The sequence below is a fragment of the Choloepus didactylus genome, chromosome 2 (assembly GCF_015220235.1).
Source record: "Choloepus didactylus isolate mChoDid1 chromosome 2, mChoDid1.pri, whole genome shotgun sequence".
NCBI lineage: Eukaryota > Metazoa > Chordata > Mammalia > Pilosa > Megalonychidae > Choloepus > Choloepus didactylus.
This window is the reverse complement of record NC_051308.1, coordinates 55,606,012-55,622,454: the sequence shown is the minus strand read 5'-3', so window position 1 is coordinate 55,622,454 and position 16,443 is coordinate 55,606,012. Positions and strand designations below refer to the sequence as shown.

Here is a 16,443-nt window from a genome sequence, read left to right as displayed (position 1 = left end):
ATTTGGAATGTGAAGTCCCCTTAGCAAAACAAATTATCAAGGAAGCTTAACAATTCTTATTTTTTGGAAATGTCATTATTGAGCATTTATGATACTCAGCATTGGGCAAGTTATTCTGAGGAGAAATAGCTTTTAGCTACACATGGGAACATGTGTTAGTTTTTAGAAATACTGTAATCCATGCTAGCCAATAATGACAGTATATTTTTAAATCATATTTCCATCAAGTTTGTATGCCTTTATGTTGTAGGGGATTTTTCTTCCTAATTTCTGTTTACCTTGACTAACATTAAATTCAATTTTCCAAGAGAAAGAAATAAGGTATAAAATTGGAAAGAAGGAGATAATATTATAATTATTAACATATGTTATGGTTATTTACATGGAATACAAAGAGAATCAACTGAAAAATATTTTAATTAAACATTTTATTTTGAGACAATTGTAGATACCCAAACAGATGGAAGAAATAATGCAGAGAGATCCCTTATACATTTACCTAATTCCCTCAGTGGTAACATCTTGCAAAACAGTAGTGTAGGATATTGTACGGGATGTTGACATTGATACTGTCAAAATACAAAATATTTCCAACACCACAGAGATCCCTGGTGTTGCCCTTCTGCAGCCACACCCATTTCCTCCTGCCCCCCGTTCCTTAACTCATGGTGAGAATGTTATGTATGTGGAACCACACAGTAATCTTTTGGGATTCACTTGTCAAAGTCAACATAATTCTCTGGAAATTTACCCAAGTTATTGTATGTCTCAATAGTTCCTTCCTTTTTATTACTGGGTTGTATTCCATGATATGGACGTACTACAGTTTAACCATTCAACTGTTGTTTGCAGTTTTCAGCTATTATGAATAAAGCTGCTATAACATCCATGTACAGGTTTTTGTGTGAACTAGTCTTCATTTCTCTGGGATAAATGCCCAATAGTGTACTTGCTACATCATATTGTAGCTGCAGGTTTAATTTTTTAAGAAACTACCAAATCATTTTCTAGAATACCTATTCCATTTTACTTTTCTACCAGTAATGTATGAGTGATCCAGTTTTTCCAGATCCTCACCAGCATTTGGTGTTGTCCCTATTTTTTATTTTAACCATTCTTATAGATGTGATGTGGTAGCTCATTGGTGGTTTTTTCTCATTATGGTTTTAATTTGCATTTCCCTGGTGGCTAATGATGTTGAACATCTTTTCATGTGCTTGTTTGCCTATCTTTGGGCCATATTCTAACTGGGTTATTTTGCAATTTTACTGTTGGGTTTTGAGAGTTCTTTACAGATTCTAGATACTAGTTCTTTGTCATATGTGTGGTTTCTCTCACTCTTCATTCTCTTAACAAGGTTTTTCATTGAGAAAGGGGTTTTCATTTTGATGAAGTCCAATTTATCACTTTTTCCTTTTATGTATTGTGCTTTTGGTATCAAGTCCAAGAACTCTTGGCTTATCCCTAGATCTCAAAGATTTTCATCTCTTTTTTCCCACAAGTTTTATGTTTTCCATTTAAGTAGACCATCCATTTTGAGTTAATTTTTGTAAGATGTGAGACTTAGGTTGAGATGCTTTATTTATTTACTTGTTTATTTGCCTATGGGTGTCCAATTGTTCCAACACCATTTGTTGAAAAGGCTGTCTTTCCTCTATTGAATTACTTTTGCATCTTTGTCAAAAATCAATTGGACTTTTTTGTGTGGGTCTTCTGGTTCTCTATTCTGTTCCACTGATCTATGTGTCTTTACCTCTGTCAATATCAGATAATCTTGGTTACTATAACTATACAAATCTTGAAATTGGGTAGACTGATTTCTCTCATCTTATTCTTTGTTTTCAAAATTGTTTTTTAACAATTTTGCCTTCCCATATAAATTTTAGAATATCCTTGTCTATATCTAGGGATTTTGGTAGGAATTGTATTAAACCCATATATCAATTTGAGGAGAGTTTACATCTTTACTATGTTGAAAGTCCTCCAATCTATGTGAATGGCATGTCTCTCTATTTATTTATATCTTCTTTTGTTTCTTTCACCAGCATTGTGTAGTTTTCACAATACGAATTCTGCACATATTTTGTTAGTTTTACACCTAAGTATTTCATTTATTGAGGGATTATAAAATGGTATTGTATTTTTAATTTCTGTGTTCTCACGTTCATTGCTCATGTACAGAAATATAATTGATTTTTGTATGTTTGTCTTATATCCTGCACCTTGATGAATTCACTTATAGTTCTGGAATTTTTTTTGTAGATTCCTTGCTATTTTCTATGGAGACAATCATGTAATCTGGAAATAGGAACATATTTATTTCTTCTTTTCTGACCTGTATGCCTTTTAGTTTTTTTTCTTGCCTTACTGCACTGGCAACAACTTATATAGTTATACAGTTACAGTAACCAAGACTATGTGATATTGACAGAGGGATCTATGCATTGATCAATGGAATAGAATAGAAAACCCCAAAGGCAATAACTTCCAGCATTGTGATGAATAACAGAGATGAGAGAAGACATTGCATTGTCTCTGATTTTAGGAGAAAAGCAATTATTTAGTCATCATTGAGTATAAAAATTAGCCATAGGTTTTTTGTAGATGTTCTTTGTCAAGTTGAGGAAGTTGCCCTCCATTCCTATTTCTCTGAAAGTTTTTATCATTAATAGGTGTTGAATATTGTCAAATACTCTTTCTGTATCTATTGATATGATTGTGTGATTTTTCTTCTTTAGTCTGTTAATATAGTGGATTACATTGATTGATTTTAGAATATTGAACCAGCCTTGCATCCCTGCAATAAACACCACCCGGTCATGGTGTATAAAATTATATATATACTATATATTACTGAATTCTATTTGCTAATATTAAGGGTTTTTATGCCTATTTTCATGAGTGACAGTGGTCTGTAGTTTTCATTTTTGGGGTTCTGTTTTTGCCTGGTTTTGGATTCAGTATAGCTCTAGCTTTATAAAATGAATTGATAAGTATTCACTACTCTTTATTTTCTGGAAGAGATTTATTTTCTGGAAGTTAATTCTTCTTGAAATATTAGAATTCTCTTGTGAAACTATCTGGACCTGGAGATTTATTTTCTGGGAGAATTTAAAAATTACAGATTCAATTTCCTTTACTAATTATGGGGCTATTCAAATTATCTATTGCCTATTAGCAGTTGTGGTAGTTTGTGTTTTTCAAGGAATTCATCCATTTTATCTCAGGTGTCATATTTATTTGTGTAGAATTCTTGATTGTATTCCCTTTTCATCCTTTTGATGTCTGCAGGGTCTGTAGGGACATCTCTGTTTAATTCCTGATATTGCTAATTGTGTCATCTCTCCTTTTTTTCTTTTTAAGTCTCGTTAAAGGTTTGTCAATTGTATTGATCTTTTTCAAAGAACCAGCTTTTTTTGTTTCATTGATTTTCTCTATTGTTTTTGTTTTCTCTTTCATTTATTTCTGCTCTTTATTATTTTCTTCCTTCTGCTTGATTTTCTAGATTCTTGAGGTAGGGGCTTAGATTATTAATTTAAGACTTTTCCTCTTTTCTAATGCTTATATTTAGTGCTATAAATTTCCCTCTCAGCAGTACTTTAGCAGTGTCTCAGAGATTTTGATATGTTGTATTTTCATTTTCATTCATTGCAATGTATTTTTTTATTTCCTTTGAGACTTTCTTTCTAAACCATGGATTATTTAGAAAAATGAAATTCAATATAGTAGGATTCAAAAGTAATAATATGCAACAATCATTTAAAATAGCTTAATAAAAGCCAAATGCACAGTAATTAACATAACAAAAATGTGAATCATCTATATGAGGAAATTTTAAAATGCAATTGTTAGACTCCAAAGAAATTTTGAAGAAATTAAAAAGCATGTCACAGTTTTGCATAGGAAGATCCAACATCATAAATAGGTCAATTCTCTGCAAGTTAATTTTTAATTTTAATGTGATTCTGTTAAAATACCATCTGATTTCTTTTTTAAGAACTGGAGTATCTGATTCTGGAGTTCATGTGGAAAAATAAAGACTAAACAGGAAAATTCTTAGAAAGAAGAATGAAACCTATTATAAAGCTACAGTAATCTAAAAGTGTGTTACGAACATATGAAGAAATAAACACGTGAAGAGAAATTCCAAAAATGGATTTTTTAATAAGGGAATTTAGTATATGACAAGGTGGAATTTCAAACCAGAAGGCAAAAGGTGAATTCTTCAATAAATGGTGTTGGGACATCCATCTTTATGTATTTATAAAGCTAGCTCCCTCCCTCATGTGGTATCAAATAAGTTCCAAATGGATAAGAGACTGATACATAAAAAAAATTATCTATAAAAATGCTAATGAATACATGGGAACATTTACAAATAATCTTGGAAGGAGAAGGCCTATGTATGACACAAAACATAATGATAAAAAAGATTCCTTCAACTATGAAAAATTTTTTAATTTTTTGCATGGCAAAAGTCCCATGAATAAAGTCAGGATAAAAATAATGATGTGGACAGTTTGCAGCTCCTATTATAGAGATAATTTCCCTAATAAGCAAAGAGCTCCTTCAAGCTTATAAGAGCAAACCAATGTACTGTAAACAATCAAAAGTACGATTTGTTTTGTATGACTGCGTGGTATGTGAATATATCTCAATAAAATGAAGATTTAAAAAAAAAAGAAAAAGAGCAAACCAATGATCTAGTAGAGAAATGGGCAAAGAATAGAAACAATTCAAAGAAAATGAGAATGTTCAACTTTGCTCATAAGAACAGAAACACAAAAGAAATACCATTTTGTGAACATCAGATTGTCAAAGATCAAAACAATTAATAACACAGCATATTGAAAAGGAAGTGAGAAACAGGAATCTCATATGTTAGTGGTAGTGTAAATTGTCACAACCTTCATGAAGATCAACTTGATTATATTCCCTTTGACCTGTAAATACTACATCTAAGAACTTATCCTACAAATAGACTTGCAAACATGAAAAATATAATATTTATCCATAGATATTTATTGCAGCACTTTTCAAAATCAAATGATTACAGACAACCTAAATGTCTTTCAGTTGGGAGCAAGTAAATAAAATATGGTATGCGGAACAATGAAATACTACACAGCTGCTAAAAACAAGGCAGTTTTATATGAACTGATATAGAAAGATATGTAAGATATTTGTTAGATGAAAAAAATCAAGGTAGAGGGAAAATATTTATACTATGCTATACTTTGCTTTAAAAAAGAACAAAACTTGCATATGTGTTGGGGACTGAATCAGGTTCCACATGAAAATGTGTTCGAATCTTAATCTGCATTCCTGTAGGTGTGGACTCATTGTGAATAGACCTTTGAAGATGTTAATATTAGTTAAGGTGTGACTCATTTGTGGACAGGATCTCTGAAGATCCGATTTAGATGACGCCAAATTGAATCAGGCTGGGCCTTAATCCACAGGGCTGAAGAATTTATGAGGAGAGGAGATTGTGACAGACACACAGACAACTGAAAGAAGTAAGAGCCAGAAGGAGAAGCCATGTGACAGAAGCAGCCATGCAAGCCAAGGAACCCCAAGGATTGTGGCAAGCCAGCCCCAGAACACTACAAGCTTTGGGGAGAAAGGATGGCCTGTAGACACCTTGATTTTGGACTTCTAGCTCCAAAGTGAGAGACAATAAATTCTCATTGTTTAAGCCAACCCATTGTGTGGTATTTGTCATGGTATCCCCGGCACACTAAGACAATATGCATGGACTGTCTCTGGAAACTGGTGGCTGTCAGTGGCCAGAGAGAGAGGCTGAGGGGCACTGAGGAGCTGGGGGACAGTGGATGGAAGGAGACTTAACTTTTCACTGTACTGTCTGTTGTATCTTTTGAGTTTTGTACATATGAAGAGATTACCTATTCAAAAAACAAATATATATTTTTTTAATTTTAAATTAACTTGGAGAGAGAGACAGAGATAGATGAGTTTTGTTTCCTGAGCACTCACTATATATTGAGGGGGAAGAAGCAGATGAACCAGGGAGTCAGAAGAATTTTGACTTTGTACTTCTTCAAAAATATGCCCTTACAGAATCGGAATTCCCAGATAAGGGAGTGTTAGAGATCTGCCAGGCTGGTTTTTACTTTATGGCAAAAGGGATTAAAATCTGGGAATAAACATTTGCCAGGGGGTAATCTGCAAAGAATCCCCAAGCAGAGATTAAGATATGAAGTCCAAGAGAGCACAGTCTTTGGAGTTGGTTGGCAACCCCAGCCACTCCTTCCCATCATCTCTCTGGAGTGCTGACTTCCTCTGTCGCTGGGGCACCTTGCACAGCCCAGCACCCCCCCCCCTCCAGCCCAGGCGTCTTTCGGAGGTGAACTGGTGGGCACCCGCTGCCTGGCACCTTGCTTCACATGCTGGAATCTGGGGGTGGTGCTCAGGGTGCCCAGCAAACTGGTAATGGTCTCTGCCCGTCTGCAACGCAGAGCAGCTTTTCTCGCTGCCTGCACATGGTATCAGGTGTCCCCTTGATCCCCGTTCTTCTCTGGAGCATCAGGTGTCCTTCCTGGAAGCTTCCTGTCCCCGGTCTGGTGGAGACTCTACGTATGACAGTAAAAGCGCTGGTGGTGGCTGTAATCCCACTCCTGTAACTATTTGTCCATCTATCTTTAAATCACAGATTTCATTTGATCCTCACTGCAACCTCATAAGGCAAATCTGATCCAAGTTTTCAAATGACAGTAAAATATTTGTACAGAGGTTTGTTTTCCAAGTATTTTCCCATGTATTGCCTCATTGCAGTTTCCCAACACCTTCACATAGGCAGAGAACGTTTTATTAATCCAAATTTACAAATAAGGATATTGAAGATGTAACTGTGAACTCTTGGTCTTTTGAGATAAATAGACATGAGTTTGAATCTTGATTCAATGGATTTTTTTACAATTTCCTCAGGTGTGAGGTGGAGATAATAATAACTACCTCATCTGAATTACTAGATTGTTGTTAGTGGTAGCCGGATAAGTAGAAAATATTCAGTATAATTCTTTAGCTGGAAAATGCTTAGTATAGTCTTCAATAGCCAATGGAGGGGGAAAAAAAAACTGTTTATTAAGATCAGTTCACTCAGGCAGCTTTGAGTTATTCTAAGCATAAAAAGCCCTTATTAAAATAACTTGCTGTTGCTCTAATCTCAACAACAAAAACTTATTCTCTGTTCCCAGGAACTTTCCCAGCATTGGCTGCAGTAAGATATGAGGGCTGTGACCATATGGTCTCATAATCAGTACCTTCTTGAAAAACGAGCCTGAATGAGGGGAGGACCTGAAGATAACAAGGAGATACTGACCAAACAGCTTTCTCTCCTCTGTTTTTTTTTCTTTCTGCTTCCTTCTTGCTTCTGGCCATTTCTTTGTCTGTTTGGGGTTATAAAAGCTGAAATTATTATTCTTAACTCTGAACTGGTCTTGGAAAGGATTTTTTTTCCCTCCAGTTCCTTGTTGATGTATGTATCTTCAATAAACTCACCTTCTCACCAAGGCAAAGAGACTTATTTCTCTGTTTGATACGGGATCAGGCTGGCCTGACTATTTAGAACCGTGTTTTCTAACGGTAACAACTGGCGACCACGAAGGGACCCCTGCTGCCTTTAGTGCAGCCCTGATCCATGTCTCGTCGGCTGTGGGGCTCCCCTGGGCCCCTCGGCCCTGTGCCTAGCAGCTACCCAGGAATTTTTCCTGGAGGACCGGGACTGGAGAGTCCAGGTAGAGGCGACTGCCGTGGATGAACCAGACGCATCTGGGTGAAGGTGACTTTGCAGTGGAGACTTTCCCTGTGCTGGGTAAGTGTGTGATCTTTTGTTTGTTGTGTTCACTTTGCTTTCTTTTGTTTCAGTTAGTCTATTGTGTAATAAGGCTAAGCGAGTTGATGCAGGGGTCGTGCATGCAGACTCATTGGGTTTGAACCCCACTATCCGTGACCCTGGATTTGTAGTTCTCCTTTTGAATTTAGTGCAGTTTGCACAGTTTACATTTGTATGGGGAACTAGTTGTGTTTGAGGAGCTCCTACTCTGATGGTCTGTCTTTGTGATTTCTGTTGGTATTGCTCAGCCATGAGAAACTCTCAAAGAGTGCCAGCTACATCTCCTTTGGGAACTATTCTTAATAATCAGTCTAAATTTAGAGAGTGTCATTAAAAAACAAATTTTAGTACATTATTGCAACTCTGTGTGGCCACAATATAAATTAAGTAAAGGGGCTGAATGACCAGAAGATGGGATTCTGAACTTCAGGTAATTATCCAATTAAAAATGCATTACAAGAACAAAAATTATGAAATTTAATAAAAATAACAAATGAGTGGCAGCTGCAGTCAGCTGGCCATTATGTGTGGTATGGCTAGCTATAGCAGACTGTCTCAAGAAAGACAGAGAAATCTTCAAGTTAAAGGAAAAGTTACAGTTAAAAAAAATATGCAGACTTCCACCTCTCCTTTGATATCAGGCCTTCCAGAGCAATTAGATAAGAGAAATAATGCTATAGATGTGCTGGCCTGTCAGTTTTTTAAATTAAGAAGTCGGAAAAAGGACCTGGCCAAAGGGGTCCTTGCAAAAGCCTGAAATTGCTGGGAGGACATCAAAAGTAACTAATACAATTTAAAAATTAGCAAAAGTGCAAGTTGTCAAACCAGTGTCACAGGGTAATATCTCTACCGAGGAGTCTGATAATGAGAACTTTGACTCCTTCTCTCTATAGAGGTCAGACAGCTGAGGAGCCTTGTTGCTCTCATATACCAGCTAATGATTTTTGTTCTAGTGGTGAAGAACCAGTTATTCCTTCTAATATAGAAGCATATTTAACAGAATTTCACCCTAAAACACAAAAGCACGATTTCCAAATAATAGAAAGTAAAAACTCTTACTATAATAACTGGGACAAATGATTGGTATCCTTCAAGTCCTGTATTAGAGATTTGTACTTCAGGAGAAGCTAAACAGTTGAAAGCTGTGAATATTTTCAGAAAAGCCAAAAGCCCCTCCCAACCTTATTAGATAAAGATAACATATACCCTTCTTATCCTCCGTGTAAAAAAAAAAAAAGAAAACAGAATAGGGCTATAGCTGTTATTTCAATCATAAATAAATCATGAGTAATGTCACAAGGCTAAATATGGTCTTTTTTTTTATATGTAATATACATTATATATATTTTATATATTATATATATATAAAGATTTCATATTTATGAAAGAGCCAAACCACTTTGAGGAATTTGAGGAATCATCTAACTTGGCAAATTCTAACAGAAGCATATGATGCTGGGACAACTGAATACATGTGAAAAATGAAGTTGATTTCCTAACTCATTTTAAATAATAAACATTAATCCATAATGGATCAATGACCTAAATATAAGCGTTAAAACCATAAAACTCTTAGAAAAATCATAGGGATAATCTTTTTTTTTTTTTTAATGGGCTAATTCCTTTTTTTTTTTTTCATTTTTATTGAGATTGTTCAGATACCATACAATTACCCAAAGATCCAAAGTGTACAATCACTTGCCCCTGGGTACCTCATACAGCTGTGCATCCATCACCACACTTAATTTTTGTTCAATTTTTAGAAACTTTTCATTACTCCAGACAAGAAATAAAGTGAAAGATGGAAAAAGAAAAAAAGAAAAGGAAAATCTAATCCTCCCCTATCCCTAACCAACCCCCCTCAATTGTTGACTCGTAGTGTTGCTATAGTACATTTGTTACTGTTTATGAAAAATTGTTGAAATACTACTAACTGTAGTATATAGTTTGCAATAGGTATATATTTCTTCCCTATATGCCCCTCTATTATTAACTTCTAATTGTATTGCATACATTTGTTCTGGTTTGTGGAAGCGATTTCTAGTATTTGTACAGTTGATCATGGACATTGCCCACCATAGGATTCAGTTTTATACATTCCCATCTTTTGACCTCCAGCTTTCCTTCTGGTGACATATATGACTCTGATCCCCTTTCCACCTCATTCACACACCATTCAGTGCTGTTAGTTATTCTCACATCTTGCTACCGACACCCCTGTTCGTTTCCAAACATTTAAGTTCATCCTAATTGAACATTCTGCTCATACTAAGCAACCACTCCCCATTCTTAAGCCTCATCCTATATCTTGGTACCTTATATTTCATGTCTGTGAGTTTACATATTATAATTAGTTCCTATCAGTGAGACCCTGCAATAATTATCCTTATGTGTCTGGCTTATTTCACTCAGTATATTGCCCTCGAGGTTTTGTCATCAACCCATTTTTTTTTTTTTAATATGGTTTTGTTCACTCACCATACATTCCATCCCAAGTAAATAATCGATGGTTCTCTGCATGGTCATACATTTATGTGTTCACCACCTTCACCACTATCTATATAAGGGCATCTGCATTTCTTCCACAAGGCAGGAGGGAGAGTCAAGGAAGGCAGAGACGCAAAAGAAAGAGGAAAAAAAAAATGACAGCTAGGAAGCAGCAAAAGGAAAAATAACCCTAAATCAAAGTAGAATAAAGAATCAGACAACACCACCAATGTCAAGCATCCAACATGCCTTCCCCATCCCCCCATCTGCATTTACCTTGGTATATCACCTTTGTTACATTAAAGGAAGCATAATACAATGATTCTATTAGTTACAGTCTCTAGTTTATGCTGATTGCATCCCTCTCCCAATGCCTCCCCATTTTTAACACGTCGCAAGGTTGACATTTGCTTGTTCTCCCTCGTAAAAGAACATGTTTGTACATTTTATCACAATTGTTGAATATTCTAGATTTCACCAAGTTACACAGTCCCAGTCTTTATCTTTCCTCCTTTCTTGTGGTGTCTCACATGCTCCCCACCTTCCTCTCTCAACCGTATTCATAGTTACCTTTGTTCAGTGTACTTACATTGTTGTGCTACCATCTCCCAAAATTGTGTTCCAAACCATGCACTCCTGTCTTCTATCACTCTGCAGTGCTCCGTTTAGTATTTCCTGTAGGGCGGGTGTCTTGTTCACAAAGTCTCTCATTGTCTGTCTGTCAGAAAATATTTTGAGCTCTCCCTCATATTTGAAGGACAGCTTTGCTGGATATGGGATTCTTGGTTGGCAGTTTTTCTCTTTCAGTATCTTAAATATATCACACCACTTCCTTCTTGCCTCCATGGTTTCTGCTGAGAGATCTGCACATGGTCTTATTAAGCTTCCTTTGTATGTAATGGATCGCTTTTCTCTTGCTGCTTTCAGGATTCTCTCTTTGTCTTTGACACTTGATAATCTGATTATTAAGTGTCTTGGCATAGGCCTATTCATATCTCTTCTGTTTGGAGTATGCTGCGCTTCTTGGTTCTGTAATTTTATGTCTTTCATAAGAGATGGGAAATTTTCATTAATTATTTCCTCTATTATTACTTCTGCCCCTTTTCCCTTCTCTTCTCCTTCTGGGACACCAATGATACGTACATTATTGTACTTTGTTTCATCCTTGAGTTCCCGGAGACATTGCTCATATTTTTTCATTCTTTTCTCCATCTGTTCCTTTGCATGCAGGCTTTCAGGTGTTTTGTTCTCCAGTTCCTGAGTGTTTTCTTCTGCTTCTTGAGATCTGCTGTTGTATGTTTCCATTGTGTCTTTCATCTCTTGTGTTGTGCCTTTCATTTCCATAGATTCTACTAGTTGTTTTTTTGAACTTTTGATTTCTGCCATATATATGCCCAGTGATTCCTTTACAGCCTTTATCTCTTTTGCAATATCTTCTCTAAACTTTTTTATTTGATTTAGCATTAGTTGTTTAAATTCCTGTATCTCAGTTGAAGTGTACGTTTGTTCCTTTGGCCATAACTTTGTTTTTCTTAGTGTAGGTTGTAATTAGCTATTGTCTAGGCATGGTTTCCTTGGTTATCCAAATCAGGTTTTCCCAGACCAGAACAGGCTCAGGTCCCAGAGGGAAGAAATATTCAGTATCTGGTTTCCCTGTGGGTGTGTCTTAGAAAATTGCTCCACCCTTTGATGCCTCAGGTCACTGTGCTTTTCTGCCCAGCAGGTGACGCCTGTTAGCCTATAATTCTTGACTGGTGTGAGGAGGTGTGGCCGTGTTCCCCCAGGCTCTGGGGTCTGGTTCTGAATGGAAAGGGCCCCACCCCTTTCCTCCTAGAGAAGACAGACACCCCAGGTGGAGGTCATTAGCATTTCAATGGTCTCTCACTCTGCTTGTGCTGCCTCCACCCTTCCCCAAGTCACAGCCCTGGAAACTGAAAATGACTGGGGCTTTCTCCACTGAGCCAAAAAAGAAACAGATAGTCCCCTTCAGACCCAGTCCAAGGCGACCCTCCGGCTCTCCAAGGTCAGTCGTCACCCAAAGTCTTTGTCTGTTTTTTGGGGATTTGTACCTGTGGTGAGCAGTTCACACTCGCTGCTTAAAACCCCAGTTGGAGCTCAGCTGAGCTATATTCACTTGCTGGGAGAAAGCTTCTCTCTGGCACCATGAGGCTTTGCAGCTCAGGCTATGGGGAAGGGGGTCTCGCGACTTGGATCCGCAGGTTTTACTTACAGATTTTATGCTGTGTTCTCGGGCATTCCTCCCAATTCAGGTTGGTGTATGATGAGTGGATGGTCTCGTTTGTCCCCCTGCAGTTATTCTGGATTATTTACTAGTTGTTTCTGGTTCTTTGTAGTTGTTCCAGGGGGACTACTTAGCTTCCACTCCTCTCTATGCCGCCATCTTGCCCCTCCTCCTAAATATGGTCTTAATCAAATGTATACTTATCAACATGATGCAATGGTTAAACTAATTATAAAATGAAATTTAAAAAAATATACTAATAAGTTAAATATAAGTAAAAATAATCTCTCCTTTTAGTTTTTATATAAGTAAAAGGTGTGTTATATTGCTCTTACAGAAGTCATAACTTAATTAGTAGAAATATTTTCAATAAATTTTTGCAGACATTTAGGGTTAATTTTGAATCTCTGATAACACTGTGAATACCCTCCTTTATTTTTGACTCACCAGTGGTTCACCACCTGTATTTCTTCACTGATGGTTCAAACATATAGAACGTACCTGAAATCAAGGCTCTATAAATACTCTATAACTTAGACAGGAGGGGTCTTCTAATCTCATATCCACCTACATCCTGAAGGGACAGAAGTCCCTAGGCTTGGTAATATATCAATTTATTTTTGCATTTTAAACTTGTTCCTTTTACCTTAAGTGTTCCTTCAGTAATATGTGTTACATTTGAATTCTTGTATTAAGCACTCTTTACTTTTAAAATTATTGTCTGTCCCTATACTCTTATTTGAATGGGAGGTTACTTAATGAAACCCAAACTGGCTGAACCACGACCCGATAAGGCTCAGGCCTTTTCTAATGGAAACCTTAGGTTTCAGGTGTAAAAAACCAAACCCATGACACTAGCACAAAGTCTCTTTAACAGTCTTGTTTGGCCAGTAAATAAAACTATGGTTACTCATTTTATATTAGATGGAACTTTGTGAATGTATAAAGGTATTATTTGTTTTCTAAGCTGTCCGTGCCTCAAATACACATATCCATCGATTACTTGGTGATCACTGTGGGAAACCTAGAGTATATGGAGAAAACTTAGTGTCCTCACTTCAACTTGTCATCAAACCTCAAATGTTTAACAGTATTAAGTTGGCACAGTACATTAAAAAAATAAGAGAATACTTTGCTGGATAACATTAAATTGGGAAAACTTCTAGTAATCACAAAACAAAAGCTTTAGCCCATATCCTAATATGTCCCATACCTGCTGAGGAAGCTGCCTAATGATACATAAAAAGGTGGACATGGAGGAGCAGCCACGGGATGACAAATAGCAAAAACATTAAAAATCCCTCTTAAATACTCTGATTTAATAATTGTTATACAAGATTGTAAAGCTTATTTGTGGCTTCACCCTTGGTCAGTAATATAATAATAGACATATACATAGAGCCAATATGCCTGTAAAGAATTTAACAAAACTAAGAAAACAAAATACTTTCATGAATTTCAAAATTCATATAAAGTTAAATCATTGTGTGTGTGTTTTTAGGAGGAACAATGTAACACCTATACATTCCACTAATCCTTGTCAAAAGATTATTTATTACTGTTTCAGGATGCATTAACTAAAGGGTTTAATTATTTAGCATTATTCTAACAAGTTTAAATCTAATGGTAATTGTATGTTGTAAGATGTTTGCTTGAAAACAGTTTGCAAAATCATTTTGGTAACTTTCAATATGAAATATAAAAAAATGTGCTTTTATTAAAGAAAAGTTTCCTGGAATTATTAAGGTGTTATTTTTTAGTAAGAGGTTATAAAAAATGTTTTCTTGAATAATCAGTGTAAAAAGAAAATCTGTTTTATCAAAATAACTTCTTGCACTTTATGTTAACTTTATCAAGTCCTTGGTTGTTTAAAAATATTTTCTCACTTTTAAAAGAGCTAAGTCTTTTCCTTAACTTTAGTTAAATAAAAAAAAAAAATACTGTTTCAAACCTGACAACTTTTAACATTTTGCTTTCTCAAGGTCAAGCCCTAAAGAATATCTTTTATTCTCAACAGTTACAAAGAGTTTGTTCTTTCACCTTGAAAAAAAATCAAGTGCTAAAAATGATTAAATTCATGTAATATAAGTTGCAGAAGAAATGTTTAGGCAATGTTATAAAAATTAAAAACTTCTAACATTTTGGTTACTGATCTGCATAACATCAAACAACAATATAGTACTGCCAGTTATGATTTAAGTTATTTTTAAAGTGTTATTCGTCACAAAAACAGCCAAATTTCCTTGTGAGTTACACTGTTTTACTCTGATGCTTCTCTGAAAGTGCTTGCAGTTAGCTACAAGTCAGAGCTTCATCTTCAACAACAGACTTTTAAAAAGAAGCAAGGCAAGTATATAAATTATCTTTTACCCATTATCTAACATAACCCTAGTAAAAATGTAAAGAAAAATTAGACCTCTGTTTTAGTTTAAATGCTTGCATGTTTAAACCAAGTTCCTAGTACTGTGCCTGCATACGCTCTCCCCATCAGAGTTATCGGCAAGACCCATTTCTGTGGTCCCTAGCACTCTAAGGGGTCGACTACATCACATGGACATGCTCCAGAAGTAGATGAGAACATGCTGTTACTGCGAACACCTTTTACTACAGACATCTTTGCCTCTGCCTGCCGGAAAAGACTCAGTCGCTTTGGCTTTTCAATGGACAGTGCCTCCACACTGGCTCTGCTGCCTAGTGCCAGAGGATGCTGTGAGACAGTCTGATGGAACCCTGGAGCCCACTGTCCTGTTTCCCAGAGGACCAACAATGCTGCACTACAACAACTGTACAAAGAACATACCTCCCAAAGCTATAATCGCCAGCATGATGTGGTTGAAACCTAAAAACATAATTAACATTAAGGCCTGCTCCTATGAGGGGACAGGATATATGGTATTGTAAGCTTAACACCCAATGCAGCTCAAAAAACTTGAGCTTTCATTAGCATTGAGTGCTACACATATATACCAAATGAATATAACAATATCTCTTCAATATTAAATCATATGCAGGATGATAATAATCATGTTAAAAATTATAGTAAACTGGATGTGTTTCCTGAGTGGTTAATGAAGTTACTATGAAATGGAAAATAGCCCTTATTATCATGGGTTTTATTCTGCTTGCCATTTGTTTGTCTTGTTGCTGTCTGTATTGTATCGTTGGGTTTATGTCCAGAGCATCTTCCAGATTAATATAAGAACCTCTTCACCCTTGCTCAGCAGGAAGCAGTTACAAGAAGAAAGACCTCCACCCACTTTCCCTTTTATAGGAGATGCTCACAAGATACCGTTTCTTAAGAATAAGAAAATGTCTCCTAGAAAAGGGGGGATTCCAATCAAAATTCCAACAACCTACTTTTGCAGACTTGGAAAAGCTAGTTATCAAATTTATTTGGAAAGGGAAAATGCCTTGAATTGCTAAAGACACTCTAAAAAAGAAAAACAAAGTGGGAGGACTTACACTCCCTGACTTTGAAGCTTATTATAAAGCCACAGTTGTCAAAACAGCATGGTACTGGCACAAAGATAGACATATAGATCAATGGAATCGGATTGAGAATTCAGAGATAGACCCCCAGATCTATGGCCGACTGATCTTTGATAAGGCTCCCAAAGCCACTGAACTGGGTCGTAATGGTCTTTTCAACAAATGGGGCTGGGAGAGTTGGATATCCGTATCCAAAAGAACGAAAGAGGACCTCTACATCACACCCTACACAAAAATTAACTCAAAATGAATCAAAGATCTCAATATAAAAGAAAGTACCATAAAACTCCTGGAAGATAATGTAGGGAAACATCTTCAAGACCTTGTATTAGGTGGCCACTTCCTAGACTTTACACCCAAAGCACAAGCA

At 36.2% G+C, this 16,443-nt stretch overlaps 1 protein-coding gene across 21 annotated transcripts in view; it reads left to right on the top strand.

Moving 5' to 3' along the window:
• NFASC (neurofascin) overlaps positions 1-16,443 on the top strand; it is a 188,904-nt gene that overhangs the window by 72,385 nt on the left and 100,076 nt on the right. For 2 of the 21 annotated variants that reach the window (XM_037824940.1, XM_037824941.1), the window contains exon 1: positions 7,485-7,834. The exons of the other annotated variants lie outside the window; for them this stretch is intronic. The gene's annotated coding sequence lies outside the window, so the exon portion shown is untranslated. Of the gene's footprint in view, positions 1-7,484; positions 7,835-16,443 lie in introns of those variants that run through there. 21 annotated transcript variants of the gene reach the window in all.